General features: G+C 31.6%; 1 pseudogene; it reads right to left on the bottom strand.

Moving 5' to 3' along the window:
* Window positions 1–2,124: 2,124 nt before the first annotated feature.
* LOC123904120 lies at window positions 2,125–9,515 on the bottom strand (annotated as a pseudogene).
* Between the last annotated feature and the right edge of the window lie 219 nt (window positions 9,516–9,734).

Raw genomic sequence — 9,734 nt, 5'->3', positions numbered from 1 at the left:
AATGTTCCCTTTATGTACTTTGCACAAGTACAATACAACTCATAGTTCAAATCTGGTTGTTGCATTGTGATTGGTCTATGATATTATATCAGATATTTCCATTGGTTGATCAATACCATAAATGATCAAGCTTAAGGTTTACTTCATGATATATGACTAGGAAAGCATATATTTAATTCCATCAAATGTTGTTGATCCCAAAAGAGATTATATTCTGTAGAGATTTGGTCCATAAATCTATTGTAAAGTGCTTATTTGTTTTGTTCTTAGTTGACTTGAAAAACCAGAAAGCACTTATTATAAAACGTGCTTATAATCAAAATTGCAGTCTGTGTCTGAAGAACATTCTTAGATTGGTCTTAAAACAGCTTGCAGGATTTTTACTTTGCAAGTGGATTGTTAGAATCTGTTTAAACTTATACCACTCAAAAGCACTTATTAGATAACAAAATGATCAGAATCATTTAAAATATAATTAAAGATGTTTGTAATCTTTAAAACATCAAAAGTGGATTTTGCTTCAACAAAAAGCACTAAAAATATCTATCTCTTAAATTAAATCATACTACTAAATAAATATTTTTAAGGCTTAATTAGTAAAATGGTCCCTTAAAGACATTTTTGGTTTCAGATTGGTCCCTTAAAGAAAAAAATGTCCAAATAGGTCCCTTAAAGAAAAAAATGTCTGAATAGGTCCCTTAAAGAAAAAAGGTCCAAATAGGTCCCTTAAAGAAAAAAAGTCTGAATAGGTCCCTTAAAGACATCTCTGTATAAGACATTGAAATGTGAAAGATGTTTTTTTTTTAATATATTTCAATATTGTTAAAGGTGTTATAGTATGAGAATATATATAACTTTCCAAATCACACGTGATAATAACTTTCCAAATCTCACATGATAATTATTCTCTAAATTTATGATCCGGTAGAAAAAAAATCATTGATCAGGAAAGACATAAAAATATTTCGTGATGAATAATATAGTCAACAATAATTTTGATATGATATACTTTTAAAATTGATGGTGCTTATTAATTATTGTTAAAGGTGTTATAGTATGAGAATATATATAACTTTCCAAATCACACATGATAATAACTTTCCAAATCTCACATGATAATTATTCTCTAAATTTATGATCCGGTAGAAAAAAAATCATTGATCAGGAAAGACATAAAAATATTTCGTGATGAATAATATAGTCAACAATAATTTTGATATGATATACTTTTAAAATTGATGGTGCTTATTAATTATTGCACATAATTTTAATCACAATTGTTATACTTGCCATAGTGTTTGGAAATATTACTTTGCACTGAAGGGTTGCGAGTTCGAATCCTAGTCAAGACAAAATTGTATTCTGCCGCAATCCAGTGTTTGGTGATACAGAAGGATATGATAAGTTAATCCTGAAGCTTATCATATTCTGTCTCTCTAGTTATAATTCTTATCCTGAATTTGAGCTGGGTTACCAGCAAGATAGAATAAGAAAAAAAATTACTGGTTTATTTTATAAAATATATTTTAAAATACATAAAAAAAAATTAATAAAATATAAATAATAAAATAATTAATTTTTAAATATGTATGTGATTTTCTCACAAGGGTAATTTGGTAATTTATATATTCTAAAAAAAATCAAAATTTTACTAAAATTACAATATTTTAAAATAAAAAATTGACAAATAGGGATATTAATTTAAATTTTATAAAAAATTAAATATAATTCTTTTGCAATAATAGTTTTATTATTTACGTATGAGATATATCATATATTTATTTGGCTTATCTAACATGTATATATTATTGAGTTATTTATTTGATCATGATTCATATAAAAAATTAAACTTGATTATTTTCTCATAATTTTTATTTGAAATTATATAAAGTTATTTGATTACTTATTTATATTTTTTATTTATAAAATTCAAAGTATTACAAAATAATTTTAAAAAAATAACAACTGTTTTACAAGAGTAATTTTATCATTTAAATATGTTATATATCTTATCATATTATTATGAGCAAGTATGTATTAAAAACAAAATATAATAGTTATCATGTTTGTTATCTTGTGTGCACCAAACACAAGATATGATAATTGAGTATAACTGTTATCCTGCTGTTATCCTATCCTATCCTATCCTATCCTTATCCTTATCCTGTTTTATATGCTATCTTGTCACTATGATATCCTGCACATCAAACAGGCTTAGGATTTAGGGTTTGCTTGTGTATACAAGATTATAAAAGATTAGTATTGCAATACAAACATCTCTACATATCCACTCACTTAGAAACTCAATTCCATTCCATCATAAGGATTGAGCCATCGTCACTGATCTCTTTCTCAGTAGTCTTCTCAGTCCATAGGTAAATTGGAGAGCTAATGAATTCAGAGTGCTTCTTCACAAGATCCTTGTTCCTCCTCTCCTCCAAGTATTCCAACAGTTCGTAAAATGAATAATTTGTTTATTCAACACAATGCTTAATATAATATATAGTTTTCAATATTAACCATTTTAAATAACGGTAAGCACTAATTTAATCCTTGAAAATATGTAGTGCTACATGAACAAAATTTCAAAAAATTCTTCAATCTATAAACTAGTCTCTGCTAGGCAAACTTAGAAGTATTCATAATCCAAGAGAATTATTATGATAAGTAAACTACCTGATCCTCTTTGAGGAAAAGAGTGATCTTGGTCCCCCTACCATGTTGCTCGCCATCAGTATCTCTTGTAACAGTGAATGAGCCACCAGCTTGTGATTCCCAAATGTATTGTTCATCATGATTGTGCTTGGTGGTAACAATGACTTTCTCTGCAACAAGATAAGCAGAAGAGAATCAAACACCAAATTGACCAATCATGCTAACATCAGCACCAGCCTGCAATGCCTCCATGAATTCCTTGGTTCCAGACCTCGCAATAGTACCCAAGTTGTTCACCAAATCTATAAAAAAAGAAAATCCAAAAAGGAACTTTCAGAGAGGTTCCAAATCATAATTGCAAATGAACACCACTATAATGTATGTTTAGATTTAAATGAGCTTAACAGGATTACAATTTTCCACCATAATTTTAACATAAGCTACACTATTAAACTTTACAAAATCCTGATGCAATTTCAATATCAAATTCATTGTCAAATTCAAACATACGAAATCTTTTAAGAAAGGAGGAACTATGACATTACCTGCTTTGGTCATGCCAATGCCACTGTCTATGATGAACAGAGTCTTGTTGGCTTTGTCAGGTACAATCCTAATGAAAAGCTCTAGTTGAGCATCAAGCTTGCTCTTATCAGTCAAACCCTCAAACGAATTTTGTCCAAAGCCTTTCGCACCAAAAATTATATCAAAAAACACCGTTAGTGAAAGTTGAATTGCATAAATTAGTTTTAATATATAATTGGTATTGGTATAAGCGGATAAATTGACACTACAGATACATCTGTCTGTTGCGCGTTGCAATTGATACTATGTTATCATGCTGCAATGCTTAACCAGTTCAAGGATGTCATGTACCAATGAAGAGAAATAAAAACTACCATTGACATCATAAGCATGTCTTTGAGTTTAGACTTTGGCTGGAACCCTATCCCCAAAAATCCAATTCCCATTTCCTCAGCAACTGCTTTAACCTATAAATAGAAATAGTATATAAGGAAATAATTAACATATCTAGAAGAAATATCTTAGTCACTACTCAGATTACAAATAATCAAACATAACGAGCTAGCTAGTACAAAAATGTAGCCATATATTATGTCAGAACTAACTGCATAAAAAGATTAATGAATTAAAATTGTGAGTCTACGACGATGAAGCATATTTACTTGTGAACATGGTTTTAAAATGCGGATGCGGTCATTGTAATTACGCCCATCGTGGTTATTGTGACACGCATCGCATCTTTTGTGGCGTAAAATAATTTTAAATTTTCACAAAATTTATAAAGTGGCACCACACCATGCTACTACACTATTTACCTATCATAGGCTATATGTGAGTAACAGTCAATAAAACACAGAGGTACATTGACAATATTCACACACAATAGTTCTACTCGGGCATGCAATAATCAGAGGTCAAACCACATACACACACAACTGACTCATCTGGTCATATAATATGGGTAACCACGTCTACCTATACTATACTCATCTAGTCATATAATACACTTTAAACAGAATCAACAGGACTGTAAATTTGAACAGACAAACTGTAAAATTTGTGATGCCTCTTTATCTCAAGACCTGTCACTAAAACATTTTGCATGAAAGCAACAATGATCAGATCAACTATGCACAACAGTTACAAAGCTACACTATAATTCAATTAAGCTTAGACTATTTGACAAGTGTGTGCTTAATGAAAGTGATGGTGTCAAGAAACTTCAACAAGCAATGAACATATATCAATACTAAGACAACAAGTGATGACCACTGAGATCAGCTTTAACAATTCATGTCTTTTAGAAATTGAAACCATTACGTTCAACGAAGCAACAATGAAACACAATTGCCATATGAGTTCTCATGATTCGTGAACAATCAAAACGAGAACATGAACATAAAAAGATTGACATCTTAAGCTTCACAGTCACAACATATTTATATCCACAAGAACACAAACAGTTATAATTCTTAAGAGAACTCATAAGGAATCCAAAGTTGAACATATTAAACAATGTAAACTTTTTAAAATAGCATGGCAGCAATATAATCAAAAATAATTAACCTTCAAGTTCAGAGAAAACAATCCCTGATTTATGTGCTCAAAGAAAATAGTGAGTTCTAAGTTTTGATCAATAAAATTCAAGAATCACATTCTAAAACAATTAAATCACCACTAATGCAAGTTAATGCAAAAAAGATTAACACATAAATGCATAGGCTCTAGACATTTGATATTTCTATTAAAAATGGTGCTTCCTAAAAATAGACATTGCATTCACGTTGTTTCAGTCGAAAGAGATATCAAGACACCATCATCTAAAGTCCCTAGTCATTAATTTCACAACAATTTCTACTGTTATCCAGTGAAAATCATCAAAAATAGACTCTAAATAGTGCATTTATTGACAATCACTGAAGTACTTAGGTTAAATTTCTATCCATTTTGCATCTATTATCCATTTTGCATATATTATTGACAATCCCTAAGTCTTACTAACTGAATCAGAACTGAATAACAGGGTTTGATTTTCATATAAATTTCAAAGTAAAATTGGAAATAAAATTTAACCAAATGAACCTGGATTTTGAAGTTTGATTGAATGAACAAAGCTGTAGGACTAATCTGAAGTAGAAGTCAGGAATCTGAAGCAAAAGTTTGATTGAATGAACTTTGTTGATTCTCTTTGTGTTGCCGAATATTTGAACGAATCTCAACGAAAAACGAATCTGAAGCTTGATTCAAGGAGAAAATAAGCTGAATATTTGAACCAACATTGAAAAATTATATATATATATATATATATATATATATATATATATATATATATATATATATATATATATAGTTAGGATCCGTTAACACCAGGTGTCAAACTTGACACCAAATCTCAACCGTCCATATTTTATAATCAAAGGCTAATAATAATTACCTATATTAATTTTGTGTGTATCTATTTAGGAGATTTTTTATTATTCTCTTTTTTTTTTGTCAAGTTTTTTTTTTATTATTCTATCACATGAAAAATTGATTTGTGGTTATTCAATCTGCACCAGCATTACTATCCTTCCTGCGTCTTTACTCCCTTTTGGTTAATATCAATATCAATTGCAAAAATAATTATGAAAGTGAATGCAAATAAAACTGCGAATTGGAAATATTAGGTCATAAATCATTGAGAGAAAGTGCATAAACATTCGATCATGATGATACATATAGGTATGTAAGTTCAATTTTATGGTTTAGTATAGAAAATCCTTTGAATTAACTTGACTTGGTAGCCAGTTGGCGGTGGTTGTTAAGTTGAGATACATAATTTGAGATTGGTGCAAAGTAGATGCTTTCATTGTTGATCTATGGGACTTTCTTGGGTTAAAGAAGAGCATGAAATAGAGTGTCGATCCAGAGAGAAGACTGAGAAAAAGGTCCAGCATATTATTTCAACAAATAATTAAGGACGTTAGATTAAACAAAATAGACGGTTGAAATTTGGTGTCAAACTAAAGTTTGACACCTGTTGTCAACGGATCCTAACTCATATATATATATATATATATATATATATATATATATATATATATATATATATATATATATATATATATAAAGTTATAAAGTCTCCATGTAACCCTAATTTAACCCTAATCTTAATCCTAATAAGATTCGAACATTTGACCTTTTAGTTACACTTCTTATTACATTTACCACTAAGCCTCATCAATTATTTTGATATATTTTGTAACCAACAACAACAACAACTCATTGCTCTCTGTTAAATATGTTTGGATCTCAACCCCAAAAGCTAGCTCAAAGGGTGAGGTTGCTCTCACATATTTATACACTTCACATCGCGGGAACCTAAGCAATGTGGCACTTCAAACAAACTTCGACAACACAAACAACATATTCAACACCCACCCTCACGCATGGTCTTGGTTTGTTAAATATGTTTGGATCTCATCCCAAAAGCTAGCTCAAAGGGTGAGGTTGCCCTCACATATTTATACACTTCACATCTTGGGAACCTAAGCAACATTTCACATCCCGGGAACCTAAGCAATGTGGAACTTCAAACAAACTCCAACAACACAAACTACATATTCAACACCCACCCTCACGCCTAGCGTGGTGCTGGGTCAAATGCCCATATTGCAGACCTTAATCCGGCTGTGATACCATGTTAAATATGCTTGGATCTCAACCCAAAAGCTAGCTAAAAGGGTGAGGTTGCCCTTACATATTTATACACTTCACATCACGAGAGCCTAAGCAATGTGAGACTTCAAACAAACTCCGACAACACAAACAACATATTCAACATCTCATTTCTCTCTTGAAACCACACTTTCATGAACACCGCAAACAGTGAACTCTAAGAAACAAAAGCAAAGCCACACGCCTAGAAAACTTTTAGCACAGTGCAACACTCCTGGCCACCACTAGAACAACAAGAACACACCTGAACAACACACGTTTCCATTCTTTGATTGCTAGTTTTTTCTGAGTTCTTATTGAAAATGGGGGTGATTGAAGAACTAGCCAGATCTTGTTGTTCATGAGAGTGTGGTTTGAAGAACCCATAAATTTTGCTATTAAAAAAAAAAAGAACTGGAATGAACAACAGAAATCTAAACCAGAAATTGAACAAACCCATATCTTGATGATGTTTTTGAACAACCCAGAATTTTGTTGTTCTTCTTCTCTTCCCAGCCAATTTTCTCTTCATATTCCACCACCACCACCAAACACTTCTCTTATGTGGTTGGGAGTTTGTAAAGGGCAATTTTGTATTTTCATCTTTTAGGGATTTTGTTTCTCTTCTTTTTAATTATTTGGCTTAAATCTAGTTTTGACTCCAAAGTATTATAATTGTGCGATTTTGATCCCTCATGTTTCAATTGTGCGATTTTAACTCTCTAAATTTCACAATTGTGCGATTTTGGTACCCCAAGTTTCAATTGTGCGATTTTAGTCCTCAAGTTTACCCCATTTTGCATTTGCTAGCCACAATTCACTTTTTTTTACTGAAAATTGCTTATGTGGCATTTTAAAATTCAAACAAATATTTTTTAAGAAAAACTTAAAATATGTTTTAAAATTAAAAGTAAATGACAAATTATTTTTTAAAATGTATTTTATTTTAAAAATTGTTTTAAAAATTATTTTCTTTTTAAAATTTTATAGACTATTTTTTTAAAGGGTTTTTCTAACCTGTGCAAAAGACTAATTAATGCCCCACTTTTCATTTTATTAATGCATCACCTTCTCTCTCATCACTTCAACCGCAACTCTATTTTTTCTCTCTTTATTAACACAATCTCTTCATCTTCTTTCTCTGCAAATATCGTTGTCATATTATTCCCTCGTCCTCTCATCGCCGATCGACGTCGTCGTTCTTTTCCCACTTCCTCTCACCGAGGTGCTCCCTTAAATTCCAATACTTTTCAACACTCAAGTTTAAAATCACTGAGAATTGATCGAAAGCTTTTTAAATTTTCCTTAGTGGTTGAAAAAATGCTTGTTTGAATATAAAAATTATGTGATTTAAGATCAAAATAACAAAGATGTGATTGCAGAAAGGAAAATATTACTTTTAGCTTTGAACAAGTTGTCATTGCATATGGAAGAAAAAAAATACAACTTAGCATAAATATTTAAGAGTTTGCGCGGTTACTGTTTTAATTTTTAAAATATAGTGAGAAAGAGAGAGAGAGAAAATTGAGTTGCAGAGTGATGAGAGAAAATGTGGTGCATTAATAAAATTTAGAAAAACCATAAAAAGTGGGGGCATTAATTAGTCGTTATCCTGTGGAATATTGCACAGGTTAGAAAAACTCTTTTTTAAAAACTGTAATGATTAAACCTTTCACTAAAAAAATTAATAAATTTTTTGAATTTTAAAACTAATTATTTTTTATTTTTTAATTTTAAAATGCCACATAAACAATTTTTACTCAAAAAAGTCGATGGAGAGCTTGCAAATGTAAAAGGGGTAAACTTGAGGGTCAAAATCGCACAATTGTGAAAGTTAGAGGTTAAAATCGCACAATTGAAACTTGAGGGCCAAAATCGCACAATTATGAAACTTGAGGTCAAAACTGCATTTAAACCTAATTATTTATTAACTTTTATTTATTTTAATTATTAAATAAAATAAATAGTCTTTCTTTTTTGAACAAGCCAAAATGAGATATATATATTAACAAGAACAATCTTCTCAGCACAAGATGTGCTAAGATAGATTACCAAAGTTTACAAATAGTCACAGAAAGAAATACAAACAATCATATAAGGCCCAAACATAGCAAATGACTAGACCACCAACTATGGTAGTTTAAGACTAAAGTAACACTCGTCGTCTTCAACCACCTATAAGAAAAGAGCTTGATCTTGTCCAACATCTGATGAGGAGTGCTAGTTGAACCTCTAAACAATCTATGATTTCTCTCCGTCCACACAACCCATACACTGGCAAGCCAAATAAGCTGCAAAAAAGACCGACGTGCTCTGGATCCACCAGCTGATAAAGTAAACTGAACAAAATGATCCCGTATAGAAGTGAAACCCGTCGATGAAATGCCAATCCAAGAGCGAACTAAATCCCAAATAGTCCCGAAAGTACTGCAAAAGATGAATAAATGGTGGGTCGACTCAGCCGCCCCACAACCAGAAACACAATGATGAGCTGCAGAAGATAAAACTCCTCGGGTGACAATGTTTGACTTTGTGGGTAACCTGTCACGCAATAATCGCCACGCAAAAATGGAAACCTTCAAGGGAACCTGAGGATGCCAAATAAGATGCTCCGCATCATCCACAATAATAGAATCCATAGTAGTCAGAAGCTGATAAGCGCCCCGGACAGTGTAGCCTGTATCAGGGTCTGGCTGCCACTACCACCTATCCGAAGAATGTACCTGTAAAGAAATGACAGAAAGTAAAGTCTGACACTCCCCCAATAACTCCTCCTCCCATGCCCTCAACTGCCTCCGCCACACCCACCCCGCCCCATCCAACCCCCACCCTAAAGAGAACATCTCAGCCACCGTATG

Source organism: Trifolium pratense, linkage group LG2, assembly GCF_020283565.1.
Source record: "Trifolium pratense cultivar HEN17-A07 linkage group LG2, ARS_RC_1.1, whole genome shotgun sequence".
NCBI lineage: Eukaryota > Viridiplantae > Streptophyta > Magnoliopsida > Fabales > Fabaceae > Trifolium > Trifolium pratense.
The sequence above is the reverse complement of the archived record's forward strand: the minus strand, read 5'-3'. Positions and strand labels throughout refer to the sequence as shown.